The following is a 15,558-nucleotide window of genomic DNA, read 5'->3' on the forward strand; positions in this document are numbered from 1 at the left end:
ATATAAAATATAATTTTGGTTGTAAAAAATATTTAATTATTTTTTGTTTTACTATCTTATGCCATGAACCGACAATAATAATAATAATAATAATAATAATAATAATAATAAATATTAAAATTAATAAATTTTATTTAAGAGCCACATTATATAAATACATATTGAGTGAATTGTTTATTTATCGATTGAAAAAAGTATTAAATTAAAAAAATTAGAAGAACTTAAAAGAAAATTTAAAAAATTTATAAATAAATTGAAGTATTTATCATGTGGGAAAATATCATCTTTGTAGTACATAACTCATTTGTTATGTTTCATAATGTGTTAATTTTGTGTGTGTTTGGATAGCATTTGTAACACCCTAAATTCCCAAAAAAAAATTAAATGAAGAAAAATTGCAATTATGAAAGAACACGAAGGGTGCAAAAAAATGTCATAGTTATTTCATTATTAAATTAATGATAAACTCAAACCAAACATAATATATAAACCATCATAATTCGACACATACAACCAAAAGGACTATTAAAACAAAACAAATAAGGTTCTCATCCAGATGTTACAATATCATAGTGTAGAATCAAACTAACATCCAACATAAATTCGGTGAAGATAAAAATGACAAATAAACGACTATCTATATGATATAGTCGAGCTACTACTCCTCTGTCTGAGCTTGAGAGTCATTTGACTACATCCACACAAATAACACAAAGAAACATAAAATGGGTGAGAACACATTCAATAAATATCAATGGCATAATAACATTAAAGATAGTTTATAGTATGCATTTACTCAAGCACAACACACATAATCATCATATACATAATAATGCATATGCAATGCTCGTCTCCTCTACTCCCATGCATGTGGTGTCATCACTGAATTTCAAAGTTATATTCCCGAGAATCCTACAATATCAGGCCGAAGTCGTAAATCGCCAGACCGAAATCAAATATCGCCAGACCGAAGTCAAAATATCGTCAGACCAAAGTCAAAACATCACTAGACCGAAGTCCTACCCTAACTCCGACTACCGTTGCCGCCGTTTTTTTTGAGATAGCCCCTGATACAATTTTTGGTGAATCCCAACACGGTTCTACTACAGTGTCCGATTTTTCTACAGTGCCCTAATTTGCTATAGTACCCTGCTTTTTGCTATAGTATCCGATTTTTCTTCGATAAAATTTGGGAATTTTTATAATGCTACCGAAACCTTGAAAACCTTTTTCATTCAGCCTAAACTAATTTCACTACTACAAAATAGACCATTCGTAGTACCAATTTTATAATACTCATAGTGTCAACTGTGGTAATAGTTTATTTATGGGCGCTTTTTTTTTGTATTTACTAAAGGACATGTCACAACGGTCAAATGTAGCAACCATAGTGAAAGGTACACGGAGTTAAATGTTTGAATCCCAACATCAATAATTAGCCATTTATCGTGATAAAAATGTGATTGACAATGTATATAACCACAGTTTTTATTACCAACCATGATGAAAAGTGATGCTTATTTATATATAAGCGAAATCATCTCTCACTTCAGTATATAACAGCCGTCTCTCTCAAAACAAAACCCTAACAATTATTTCATTCGTCTCTCTCCAAACAAAACTCTAACAACTCTGTCACTCGTCTCTCTCATATGGAAACCCCAAAACAAAACCATAACATCACATCTTAACCAATGGGTATGTACAGGTTCATTTTCTCTATAGTTTTTTTTTTTACAAAATTTGTTTCAATAGCTTCTTTCATGAACTTTGTTCTTGTTCTGACTTGTAGGTAGGGATGTTAAGTTTTCTGCTCTAACTTTAGCTTCATCCTTATTTCATTATGGACACACCATTATGGTACATGTATGGTACATGTATGGTACATTTCTGAAGCATTCTATGACTTGATATGTTGTATTTGTTGTCTATGGTTTATTGATCAACGATAGTCCCATAACTTTGTTATTTTTCTGAATAACTTTGAGATCCTTGAAATTCAAATGCCCAAGCCTATAATTCCATATCCAGTATTCCCTACAAGTAGTTGTTGGAAGACACTTATGCTCAATTAATTTTAATTCAACATTGAAAGTTCTGTTTTGAGCAATATGGGCCTTTAGGATCAACCTTCCATTTGAATCCATAACTTTCAGCACTTTGTTTTCCATGTGAATCTTGTAATTCCTTTCAAGCAATGGACCAAGGTTTAAAAGATTACACTTGATTCCAAGAATATAAATCACATATTTAATTAAAGAATACTCACCATTATTCATCTTGATTGATACATCACCAATCCCATGTGTTGTTAGTGTGTTGTCATCCGTGAATTTCAACTTGTTTTTCAATGCTTGATTGATTTTTACAAACCAATCCTTCCTTCCCGTCATGTGAGTTGAACACCCGGAGTCAAGTTACCATTGATCGTTGCATTATGCATCCTCTCGCATAGTAACCATCACATTTTCAACTGATGGTAATCGATTACACTATGCTGGTAACCAATTGCAGTTGCATTTTCCCATGCAAATTTTTGCTTCAGCTATCAACATCAATAATGTGCTTTCATCATCTTCTTGCCTTGCAAACTTTGCTTAAGCTTCTTGTGGATTATTCTTGTTGGAGTTACATTCAGAAGCAAAATGTCTAAGCTTTTGACAATTGTAGCGTTAGACATTGCTCTTATCATCCTTCATTCTCCATCCTTTTCCTCTATTATTTCCACCATTGTAATTATTTGATCCACCACCTCTGTTGCAACTTCTTTCACCCTTTTGAAATGTTTAATTTTTGAAATTTTGGGAGTCCCTTCCACCACTGTTGTGATAGTTTCCCTCTACCTATATTCATGGACCATTTTCCCTTCACCTTCTTATCTTTTCCAACCAAACGATCCTGCAAAGCAATTTCAGTCTTTACTTTGTCAACATTACTCTCTTCCATTCTCTGCTCACGAGCCACAAGAGGACTTTGCAACTCTTCGTTGCTCATGGTTGAAATATCCATTGACTCTTCAATTGTAACCACTACGTTACTGAATCTTATGTTAAAGATCTTAAGATTTTACCAACGACATATTTCTCTATGATTGTCTCTTAACATGTGTCACTTGATTCACTAATCTTGTGATTCTTGTAGTAAATTTATTATGGTTTCCTTATCTTCCATATGAATTAGTTCCAGCTGCCTCTTGTAAGTTTATAACCTCACCACCTTTTCCTTATTATCTTATGCATAACTTTTCTCCAAGATTTCCCAAGCATCCTTTGAGGATGTGCAATCATCAACCTTCTCAAAGTTATCAGCATCAACACATTGATAAATGAGATATAAAGCTTTGAAATCTTTTGTCTTATCTTCTTTGTGTACAGTTCTTTGTGCAGTAGTTCCACCTTATACAATTAGATTAACGTCATTCATTATCACTTCAAGAATATCTTGATAACCAAACATCACCTTTATCTATTTGCACCACTTGTCATAACTTTTCGCATCCATAATTAGAATATATGCAGGGATACGTTCGTTGGAGATGGAAATCATCTTTTCACACTAAGCGTTCGATAAAAGAACCAGACTCTACCAATCATTAGATGGTCCAATGGTGATTGGTGTTGGACTTGGTAGAGAGGACCAATGTTCGATCCCCGCGACTACGATCGGGAGGGGGTTGAAATCACTTGATGTCATAACTGACCCCTAAACTAGATTAGTCGGTCTAGTGGACCAGATACTGGTGGTGAAAACCAAAAAAATAAAAAATAAACACTTGATCCAAATGTTGGGTCAAAACCTCAATTACAGGGTAAAATGATGAATAAGAGATAATGGAGATAGTGACCGAATTTGGTGAAAATGGTGGTCCAACATTAACAATTCAACATGGAATATATATACAACAATACACAAATGCACAACTAGCCAATTAAAAGAAAAACAAAATTTTCTAACCATATAACCGATTAAACCAAACTTATAACCGATTACAAGATGCTACTGACTTCAAAAATACTAAATTCTAGAGGATGGTAGCTGGTTACACTAAACATGTATCCGATAACCGACTATAATATCTTGAATTACATTTTTTTCACAAATAATCTAACTCTCATTGTCGATATAAAAATCATTTTGATTTGTAGTATATTAGTACATCTGAATTAAAGTATTATTTGATTCTTGAAATCTACAATAATTTTAGTGAGTTCTTGAACTCAATTCATCTAAATATTTTATTAAAAAAATCCTCAAAATTAAAAATAATTAATAATAATAATAATAATAATTATTATTATTATTATTATTATTATTATTATTATTATTATTATTATTATTATTATTATTATTATTATTATTATTATTATTATTATTAATGATTATAAATGCTCTGATAGAGTATCACTCTGTTAAAAAAATAAAAATAAAAAACAATTTTGGTCTGCTTAAATTGATCGTGTTGTCCCTCTTTACTTTAATACTATAGTAAGAATATGTGCTCTCTAATCATGATCACCTAATTATATAAGGACCATACATTAGTATTGTTTAATTTCCTAATTATATAAGGACCATACACTATTAGTATTGTTTAATTTCCTAATTATATAAGGACCATACACTATTAGTATTGTTTAATTTCCTAATTATATAAGGACCATACACTATTAGTATTGTTTAATTTCAAAGCTTGTAAACTAGGTAGGTTTCCGTCATTTTGAAACTATGACGAATAAATGATTTGTGTGGTGTTAATTAATTGGTCTTTGAATGATTGGGTAGCTACATACCATGATGAAAATGCTAGCAAGTGGCTTTGCTTGACCTAGAGCTTCTTTCTGCAAGTTGTAGTTGATATATATATATATATATATATATATATATATATATATATATATATATATATATATATATATATATATATATATAATATATATATATATATATATATAATATCAATATATTAAACTTAATAATACGACACTTTTGATAATCATTCATCCTATGTCCATATAACAAAGTTTACTATTGGATTGAAATCTCTCTCTCTCTCTCTCTCTCTCTCTCTCCTCTCTCTCTCTCTCTCTCTCTCTCTCTCTCTCCTCTCTCTCTCTCTCTCTCTCTCTCTCTCTCTCTCTCTCTCTCTCTCTCTCTCTCTCTCTCTCTCTCTCTCTCTCTCTCTCTCTCTCTCTCTCTCTCTCTCTCTCTCTCTCTCTCTCTCTCTCTCTCTCTCTCTCTCTATATATATATATATATATATATATATATATATATATATATTATATATATATATATATATATATATATATATATATATATATATATATATATATATATAATATATATTATATATATATATATATATATATATATATATATATATATATATATATATATATATATATATATATATATATATATATATATATATATATCAAGTAATACTACATCTGTTCATTTATATAAGAAACAACTTATTTTTTTAGATTTATTGAATAATAAATGTATTTGGTCGATTTATAGACTAGATATATTGATTATTCAATAAATCCAAAAGATGAATTGTCTCTAATACAAAGGAATAAAGATAGTATCAATTATACGAAGTTGATCCTACTAAATACAAAAAATATAAACATTTAAATAGGCAAAAGAAAAATATCATACATGTTTGATAATCAGTCAATAAATAAGAAACAAAAGTGAGAAAAAAGCAAAGCAATAAAACTCTAGCCCCTAGTACAAGCTAAATCTTAATCCATATAACCCATCGTCAACAGAAATAGAGTCCTTAAAAAATATCAAGAACACTCCATCAAAAGAACAATGTCAAAAACTCTCAAACAATTATTGATTTAGGCGGATGATATTGTTTTTAAGATGACCTAAGAAAGGACAAGAGTTGGCCACATACATGTCAAGATATTATTTTAAGGGAAAAAATATTTTTTTTCTTCCATATCATTCACATTAGTTAAAGAATCAGATAAAATAACTCAAAAATGTCATATGAAAGCACACTCACCCCTAGCCCTATATATAACATCCAAAGAGATATACAACTTAAAAGTGGATAACCAATAACTATCACAACCACATAAAAATCATATACCACATTGTTCACGTATGCAAATACAAGATAGTTACAACATATGAGCTACTCAATATAATGCCTTAGAAGAATACCAAGAATACTCTAAAAAAAATTGCTAATGATAAAATACATGGATTTCTCTAAATCAAATGTGCCCCCTTTTTCAACTAATTATTGTCTTTTATAGTCCACGTTGTTTTGACTTAATAGTCACACATTTATTTTTCCATGAGCGTGGTGTTGAACACTCACAACTTACATCACTAGTATGTGCAGGAATGTATAGATAAGCATGCATAACTTATGTCACTTCACCCATTCTACGGTGCCTAAGTGAGCATGAAACTTCCCTGGTACCTACAAAAGTACATAAATGGACCCGCATTAGTCACATAGGTGGAAAATCCCTTGCCCATAAGTTCTTAAGAGCAGAGTATTATTGGCATACTTTGATGAAGAGTAGCATCGCCTTCGTCAAGAAGTGCGACCAATGCCAGAGATTTGCTGACCTTCACCATGCCCCAACTCAACTTCTTCAGTCAACGACTTTGTCTTTTCCTTTTTACTAGTAGGGTATGGACATCATGAGGCCGTTCCCCTTGGCGTCAGGCCAACTGAAATTCTTGATAGTGGAAATTAATTACTTCACCAAATGGATATAAGCGGAAGTTGTTGCTAAAATCATAAATGAGAGAAGTCAGTGTTTCTATTGGTAGAAAATTATGTACAGGTTTGAACTTCTTTGAGCAATCTTCTCTGATAATGGAACCCATTTTTCTAGTGTTATGGTCATTGACTTTTGTAGAGATTTGGGAGTGCTGACAAAGTTTGTATCTGTTATACACACGCGGGCCACAAAGTTTGTATCTGTTATGTATCTGAATGGACTAAAAAAGAAGCTCGATGATGCCAAAGTCTTTTCTAGACACCACAATTATGTATCTGTGAAAGTTTTCTTGAGCGTTTATGATCAACGAGAACATTTTTCTAAATAATTTGTATGTTGGACTTCATAGCGAAGATCCTTACTACTCCTTTAGGCAATACTTTTTACACTGGACTTTATAGCAGAAATCCTTGATCCCCTTGAGACAATGTTATTTATGCTAGACTTCATGGAAAATATCCTTTCTGTCCCTTGAGGCAATGTTTTTTATGTTGAGCTTCATGCTGAAGATCATTGTCGCCCATTGAGGTAATGTTTTTTAGGTTGGGATTCACAGCAAATATCCTTGTCACCTTCTGAGGAAATTTTTCCTATATTGGACTTAATGGAGAAGATCTTTTCCGCCTCTCAGGGCAATACAAATAAGTTATCTAACACATCATTTGAGGGAATTATAGTCTCATCGCCAGGCTGTAAATAACCTCGCCTGAGAGACTTAAATTTCTCAGGCTATTTAAACTTTCACATGAGGGAGTTAGGGCTTCCTCAGGCGGGATCAACATGGAAACCTCGCCCAATGCTTTCCTCTCGCCTAGTCATGGAAATCGTGGGATGAGACGTTTCTGGGGAAGAGAGAAGTTAGAGTCAACAACTGACTTACGACTGCATTGTAAATAGAGATTCAACTGTCCATCATTGATTGAGAGGTAGGTAACCTTTTCCAAGGAATCCCTAGGCCCAAATCCCTTATAAATACCTCCTTGCAGCGGGAGGGGGACGGTCTTAATTCCTACGTTTATAACTAAGCATCATCTAAATACACAGAGTCTCTCATCTCACGTTAGTTGGCCCTCTAAACCATCATCAACACCATCATACAGGACTTCTCACCGTCGTGGATAAGCTCTTACCACCATATTACATAATATATTTACTAAGGCCTCTGGGTGCCTCTGTCCTTGCAGGGGTAGCATGTACACATATACTTTTTGACTAGTACATATATCTATTATGGGTTGCTATTTCACCAAACCCTAATTGAACATATAACCTTTCAAATTTATTTAGAAAATAACTATATAAAATATTATGTTATATTTGAAGAACAACTTACATTAATTAATGATTTTTGAGCAACCTATAACTCATTATTCAGCTCTCATTCTTTAATGCTTAGAATTTCGTTCAAATATCCTCATGACGTGTTCGAAGAAATAAGATGAGAGCTACACAAATAATCACAAAAATGATATCTTTATCTCAATAACGACAACATATAGCTTTCAAAACTTTGCAATAACATAAAAAAAAACTAAACAACAAAACAACAATCTCAAATCTCAACAAAACTACAACAATGTCAACAATAAACATATTACGTGCTTATTTAAGCAAAAACAACAACATATAACATTTAATCTCAGTCTAAATAACAACAATATTTAACAACAACTCAAAAACAACAATCTTCATCTCAACAAAACTACAACAGCAAGAACAATAAACCTATTACGTACTTATGTCAACAATAACAAAAACATCTAACATTCAATCTCAGTCTAAACAACAACAACAATATTAAAACTCTAAGGTTTAGGGTCTCAACAACAACAATATTAATGTAACATGAGTAGTGATGTTTCACGTACTGAATATGTGAAGAAGAATTCAAAGATATGATTTTGGTTTTTCCTTGTTGCAGTACCGAACGTGGGCCCAAACACTTATCATCTTTGTATTTCCTTGCTTTTTTTACAAGGTGTAGAATATATGGATATGGAATTACGATATGGTGGCAAACGAGTTGAGAATTTTATATGTTTAAAACTCTCGTTGTTAATGAAGATGATAAACTTCGTTAGGATTCTGGATGTGTTGCTTTAGGCAAGTGAAATTGAAGAGAACTACAAATAAGTAAATAAATAAATAAATAAATATATATATATATATATATATATATATATATATATATATATATATATATATATATATATATATATATATATATATATATATATATATATATATATATAAACTATTTCACCTCAATTAGAAATTACGATCTAGAAAAAATTTAACATTTTACGTGGTTAAAAGCGGCTTATTTTTTATTTAAAAATATAATATGAAGGAAGACATCATTGTAAAATAAAACATATCATTAAAAAGAAATAAAAACAAAAAATGCAATCGTCAAGAACTACATCATGTTCATGAGTTAGTGTTTTTTTTCGATTTTCTAATACAATCAAAGGAATAGATTATATTTAAAAAAATACTAAAACATGACATATTAAAAAATTATTCTCAATTATCTATTGTCAAAGAAGAAAATTTTATAATTAAAGATATTATTTATTGTAGAATATAAAAAATTAATATTTAAAAAAATAAAATTGATCCCTTATTTATCGTGGCTAATATTAAAAGTTGAAATTAAAAACTATTTTTTCTTGACGTAAAAAGTGAAGTACTTCACTTTATGTTACTGTAACCTATATTTCTTTTTCTTTTTAAATATATTTTTCTATATTGTAGTTGACAGGTTATTTGTGCCAATTTAATTGATTTTTTTTTTCATTCTGATTCTAAAAAAAAAAAAATCTTAATAATTCAGAGTTGGTGCTGAGATATTATAACATTAATCTAATATTGTTTTCATCAAAAAAATAAAACTCAATATTTTTGAAACTTTTGTTGTTTAACAGTAACTTGTTTATGACTCGAAGTCAAATGCTGGTTGAAATCTCCCTCTTTCTTTGTAATGGGCCAATGTTTAAGTTTGTTTTTAAAAATAAAAGTGTTATATTTGCTTTAGAAAGTAGTGGATGAGTTCAACTTGGCTCTTTTCACCCAAGTAAGCCAAAATTACCATCTATATTTGTTTATAAGCACAGAAAGAAACGTATAATATATATATATATATATGAACAGATGCATAATCTTTTCCTCTAGTCACAAAAAAACTATTGGTAATGTACTCACCAAATATATAAGTTTGGGACAACGATGTAATTCCTTTTAATATGTAAATTCAATAAAAAATTCTCAAATAGGCCTATAAATTATTATTTTTATTTAATTGATTTATACTCCCACTTGATTGACTATAGATCTGCATATAACGTGGCATCGATCACTTTAAAATACGTGCAGCCATTTCAGTATGAAAATGTTGGGCTCATGTTTATCTGCATATTTTGTTATTAAAATTTAAATAAGTTTTTTTGAACTATACAAACCTCGCATAAATAGATTTAATATGATATATTTGAATTTCAATTAATTAAAAGTTGAATTGAAAAGACTATGATAAAGAGAATATTATTAGTCTAATTCATCATGTTCAAACTTTTATTAAATTTGTTTAATGTTGACCATTATCTTAACCTTTATCCATGCACCCACCCAATGTGACTGGACAATTACTAGTCTCATGATATAATAGATAAGTTAACTATTGTTGACTCAGTTGCATATTTGCATGCAGTCCTGATTAAATGAATATCATTGAATGAAAACCTCATGTAATTTTCACATCAGAGGAAGGATAAACTTCAAATTTTCAATTATGGAGATGAAATTACTTAAATCATACAATAATAAATTAGTGGTTAGAATGAAAATATTTTTTTTTTGGTAAATTTAGGTTTTATAAGATATAAGATTGATGTAGTAAAAATATTAAATTTGGGAAATGATTGCAAATTTAAGAGGTGGTTAGGGATTAGGGATAGTTAATTTGGTCCTTGGCCAAATAGAAGTGCAATTGATATCGAGTGTCTATGACTTTACTGTGATATTCTTGTAGTTAGCACTTTTATAAAAATACATATTTTTTTGGATGTAAAGTTGATTTAATCTCAATTACAGAGGCGAAGTAACGAAGGGCGTCATGAAAACTCTTCCTTATACCCCTCTATTTTAGAATAATAAAGGGGATAATTGAAATGATAATTGGTTCATTCCCCAACAATAGTTTTTATTTTATTTTCAAAACTAGCACCACACATCTCTCGGTTTATGGTCAAAATCGAGGGTAAAGATAAAAAAAAAATTCAAATACTCATAACATTATTTACCTAGAATATTAATAAATTTATTTATTTACAAACTACATTTGTTACACAAAATATTACATTGTTTACACATAATATTAAAGTAAAATATAAAAAAAAAATTGAATCTGATTCATCGTCATCGTTGTCGGTGAAGAACAAATGTTGACTATTTCGGGGAAGAAAAAATGTTGCGGATTCTCGTTTCATTGATCTTGGGGAAGATCAAATGTTGGATGCAATATATTCTCTATGACTTTTGCATTCATTTGTTTCTGATATAAAAAAAAATGTTAGATAAATAAAATAATTATTTTGTTATATGGTTATTTAAGAACGCAAATCTTGAAGTCAAATAATTTATGCTCTTGCAATCCATCCTAGAGAACTTTTCACAAATAAAATAAACGCTTCTTTAAGTTTCAAAGTTTTCATGTAAAATGTTTCGTTATCAAATTTTAATATTCAGAATGCTTTTATAATGTCTTTAAGACTTCACACTGATCACTTATGATAATGTCTTGACCATTGATACTCATTAAATGGACGACAAAGATTTGTTTAAGGATGGTAGAGAAACTCAATAAACACTCTTATATTTTCCCTTGATTATTACTCAAAATCGAGGTAAGATGTGTTTCTTCTTAAATAAAAAATACAATAAAATATGTTTCATCCTAAACGTCACATACCTCTCGATTTGTGTAAAAAAACCTAGGGGAATAAGCTTTTCTTTTTTAAATTACATTATTTTCACAGAATATTAAAATAATTTTTTCAACAAATCCAGATTTGACAATAGATTATTGGAGAACAAAAATACATCCTAAAAATCTGTTCAAAGATTTTATTATCTTGAGCAATATTTTCATTGCAAACAATTTCACAAGAAACAGAACAAGATACATGTGCTTGTAATTTACAACATCATTATGTTGGGATGGATTGTAAGAGCAGAAAAAATGTTTTGTTCAAGATAGAAGAACAATATCGAAGATTTTTTTCTTGCAATTCACCCCAAAGTATGATGTGTACAAGTTTGAAGTGTCTACATATAAGTTAGGTGTATGGTAAAATCTTATTTACAAATGCTTTTATAGTAAAACCTGATTACCTAATCCCTCAATTATTAAAGATAACCGAAGAAATGGATCATTAATTTAAAAATAAAAAATAAAATGAAAAGAAAGACACTACTTTTAAAGAAATAAAAACATAAACTGTTGTTGCTTGGATTCGAAGCATGTCCTGAAATATGTGGTATTTTTTTATAAATAAAATATGGTACGCCTTGGCATTAGACCTAGGTTTTTTGTTGGGTGAGGTGAAAGTTTTGTCATAAAATATATTATTTTAACTAGTGAATTGTATCTTCCATGAAGCGAGGAGTAGGTTTTCGGGTTTTCATTTTGTGTTTGTTGGGTGAAAAGAAATGTCTCTTTTTGGTCAAAAGAAGGTGACCCTTCTTATTTGTTTGTGGATGAGACTATTAAGAAAATAAGAATGGATTTGCACACCTCTTTCTAGGCAGACCCCTAGGTTGAGAATTTTCCCTTGAAGATTAATTTTCCTAGATTTTTTTTACCATTTATGAGCGTCTATAGGGGGTTGTGGGAGAAATAGGTTGTTGTGAGGATGAGAAACTTGCTTGAGATTTATGGTGGATGAGATCATTTTTCATCAATGAACAAAATTTGATATTCGATCTCCTACTTGTCACCCAATGCTTAATTCTCACTCAGGATTGAGATATGTGAACTTGGTATTATGCAAGAGATGGCATCTTCACCACTTCCTTTTCTTACTAAGTCCAACTTGATCTTAAAATTCTTCTGTTATTTCTCATCCGATTAAGAATTTGAATCTTCCATTTACCTGGGTTAGTTGAGTCCTTTATCGGGGGAGGGGGGGGGGGTGTAATAGAGTCAAACTCTCATTTGTTTATCACTGTGGTTGGTGATTCTCCCTAAGTATCATAGACTTCTTTTTGGGTTTTTTTTAATCTCGTTAGGTTATAAAGATTATAGGTGGAATTGACATTATTTGACATTCATTTTTTTGGACTATTTAGATTGTGTATAATGATATTATTTTTCCGGGTTCTTCAACAAACGTTAAAAAGGTGGAGAAAAATAGCATTTTTAAGGTTTGGAATTGGTTTCTAGGTAGATCATTGATGAACTTGTCTACTTTATCAATATCCTTTATCTTAACCAATAGCATATTCAATGTCTTAGTTTGATTTTAGGATTGTTTTGTGGTTGTGGTGCTTATCTTATAGATTTATGTTTTGTAGATGGTGGTTCTGCTGACTTGAGATTTAGTCCAACTCCCTTATTAGTTTTAATCTGAATTTCTTGTTAAATAAATTATAATAATCCTTTTTTTATTTTAAAAATTAAAAGTGATCCAACTTGAATTCGACATATGTTAGACTATAAGTGTTTATCATTCGATCTAACATATTTTACCACTATGAACATGTAGGTATCAAATGGAATGAAATGAAACATCATTTATTTTAATATTTAACTAACTCATTCCATTATATTTTTCAATTTATTCCTATAGATACCTTTTATTAAAACATATCAAAAAATTTATTAAAATATTTTTCCACTTTATTCCTCTAGATACCTTTGTGAACGCCTCTCACAAAGAGGAGAGAGTTAAGGAAACACAACTAGAAGAGGATCAACTTAAAGTTCAAGAATTTTTAAAATATTCCTAGGGCAACATGGTTGAGCATAAAGAGGAACAAGACAATAAAGGCTTTAAAGTTGGTTTCCTAAAAAACTAAAACAAGAAAAGCTAAGAACAAATCCATAACTAGATTCAACCCTAGTCTTTCCATCATTATGAAGTGCATTTATTGGAATCTAAGAGGTATTTCCAATACGTCTTCCAAACTAGCCCTCAAAAGGCTTATTTTTGTCAATAAACTTGATGTGGTGATGCTTGTTGAACTATGGGTGGAGTTTAGTAGTTTCCCTAAGAAATGACTAAAAAATTTGTATCTGAAATTTTTTCCTATGAATGATAGGCAGAGCCTCATGCCTAGTTTGTGGTGTCTTTGTAAAGTTGACCTCAATCCAACTATTTTTCTAAAGGATGACCAACACATTGCATTCACTATTGAAAATAATAACAATTCTTTTGGCTTTTATGGTGATTATGCTTCCACCAACTACATCATTAGAAGAGATTTGTGGAGCAAGTTAACCCCCTGCATTCCTAATATTCCTTGGTGTTTCATTGGTGGCTTCAATGAAATTATTGAAGTTGATAAATATCAAGGTGCCAAGACTCCTGCCCTGATTCCGATGAATGACTTTCTTCTTTGGTCTGACTCTAAGCATCAAATTCACTTTCCAACCATTGGTAATCAGTTCACATGAGCTAATGGTAGAAGAGGAAATGCCCTTACTGAAAAGAGGATAGATATAGGCATTTGTGACTTCACAACTATATTGAAACCTATTCCTCAACCTCCTTTCATACCCTTATTAGGAATAAATCTTATCATTACCTCTCCTTTTGAGCTTCATGTTTAAGGACATCAAGTATATCTCTCAGATCAAGTTCATGCACATGTGGATCATACACAAAGACTGTAAGGATATCATCTCTCAGGCCTGGAGCACCAACATTATTGGATGCCCAATGCTCATCATGGACAAGAAGTTAAAGATTTTAAAGGCAAAACTTACAAAGTGGAACAAAAGTTGCTTTGCTAATGTGTAGGAAAATATGAAGAAAGCTGAGGATAATCTGTATAATATCCAATCTTCTGTTGCTATTCAGGGCAACTCTAATTATCTTCAGTTGCAATAAAAGGAAGCTCAACTCAAATTGGATGTAGTCCTTAATATTGAAGAAGCTTTTTGGAGGGAGATGGCTAAAATCAGCTAGTGTATCAATGGTGAGAGGAATAATAAGTTTTTCCACAAATATGCTTCTATCAAAAGGGCTACTAATCTGAAATATTCTTTGACCATTAATGACATCGTTACAATTGAGATGAACACTATTGAAAATCATATTCTCAATCAATACACAAATATTTTTTAACAAAATTTATGTTTTACAGGATAATGGGCTAGTGGAGGTGATTATCCCTAACTTTGTCTCTGAGCATTCAAATAGGGTCCTGACTCTCATTCGCATAAATATGGAAATTAAAGAAGCAGTTATGAACCTTAAAAGAGATAGTTCTCCTGGCCCTTATGGCTTTGGAGCAGTTTTCTTCCAAGAATATTGGGACATCATTGGTCATGATGTTACTAAGGTTATGACTCGAATTTTGAAAGATGATTAGCTTATGCCTCATCACAATTCCATAACCATAGTGCTCATCCCTAAAATTAAAGGTGCAAGCACTATGGATCAATATAGACCAATTTCTCTTGCCAACTTTAAACATAAGGTCCTTAATAAGATTCTTGCTGACAGACTGGCTTACTTGCTTGCCAAGATAATCTCTAAGGAGCAAAATAGTTCCATCCATGGTATAAAAATTA

Source organism: Lathyrus oleraceus, chromosome 5 (assembly GCF_024323335.1).
Source record: "Lathyrus oleraceus cultivar Zhongwan6 chromosome 5, CAAS_Psat_ZW6_1.0, whole genome shotgun sequence".
In the NCBI taxonomy this organism is placed as follows: Eukaryota; Viridiplantae; Streptophyta; class Magnoliopsida; order Fabales; family Fabaceae; genus Lathyrus; species Lathyrus oleraceus.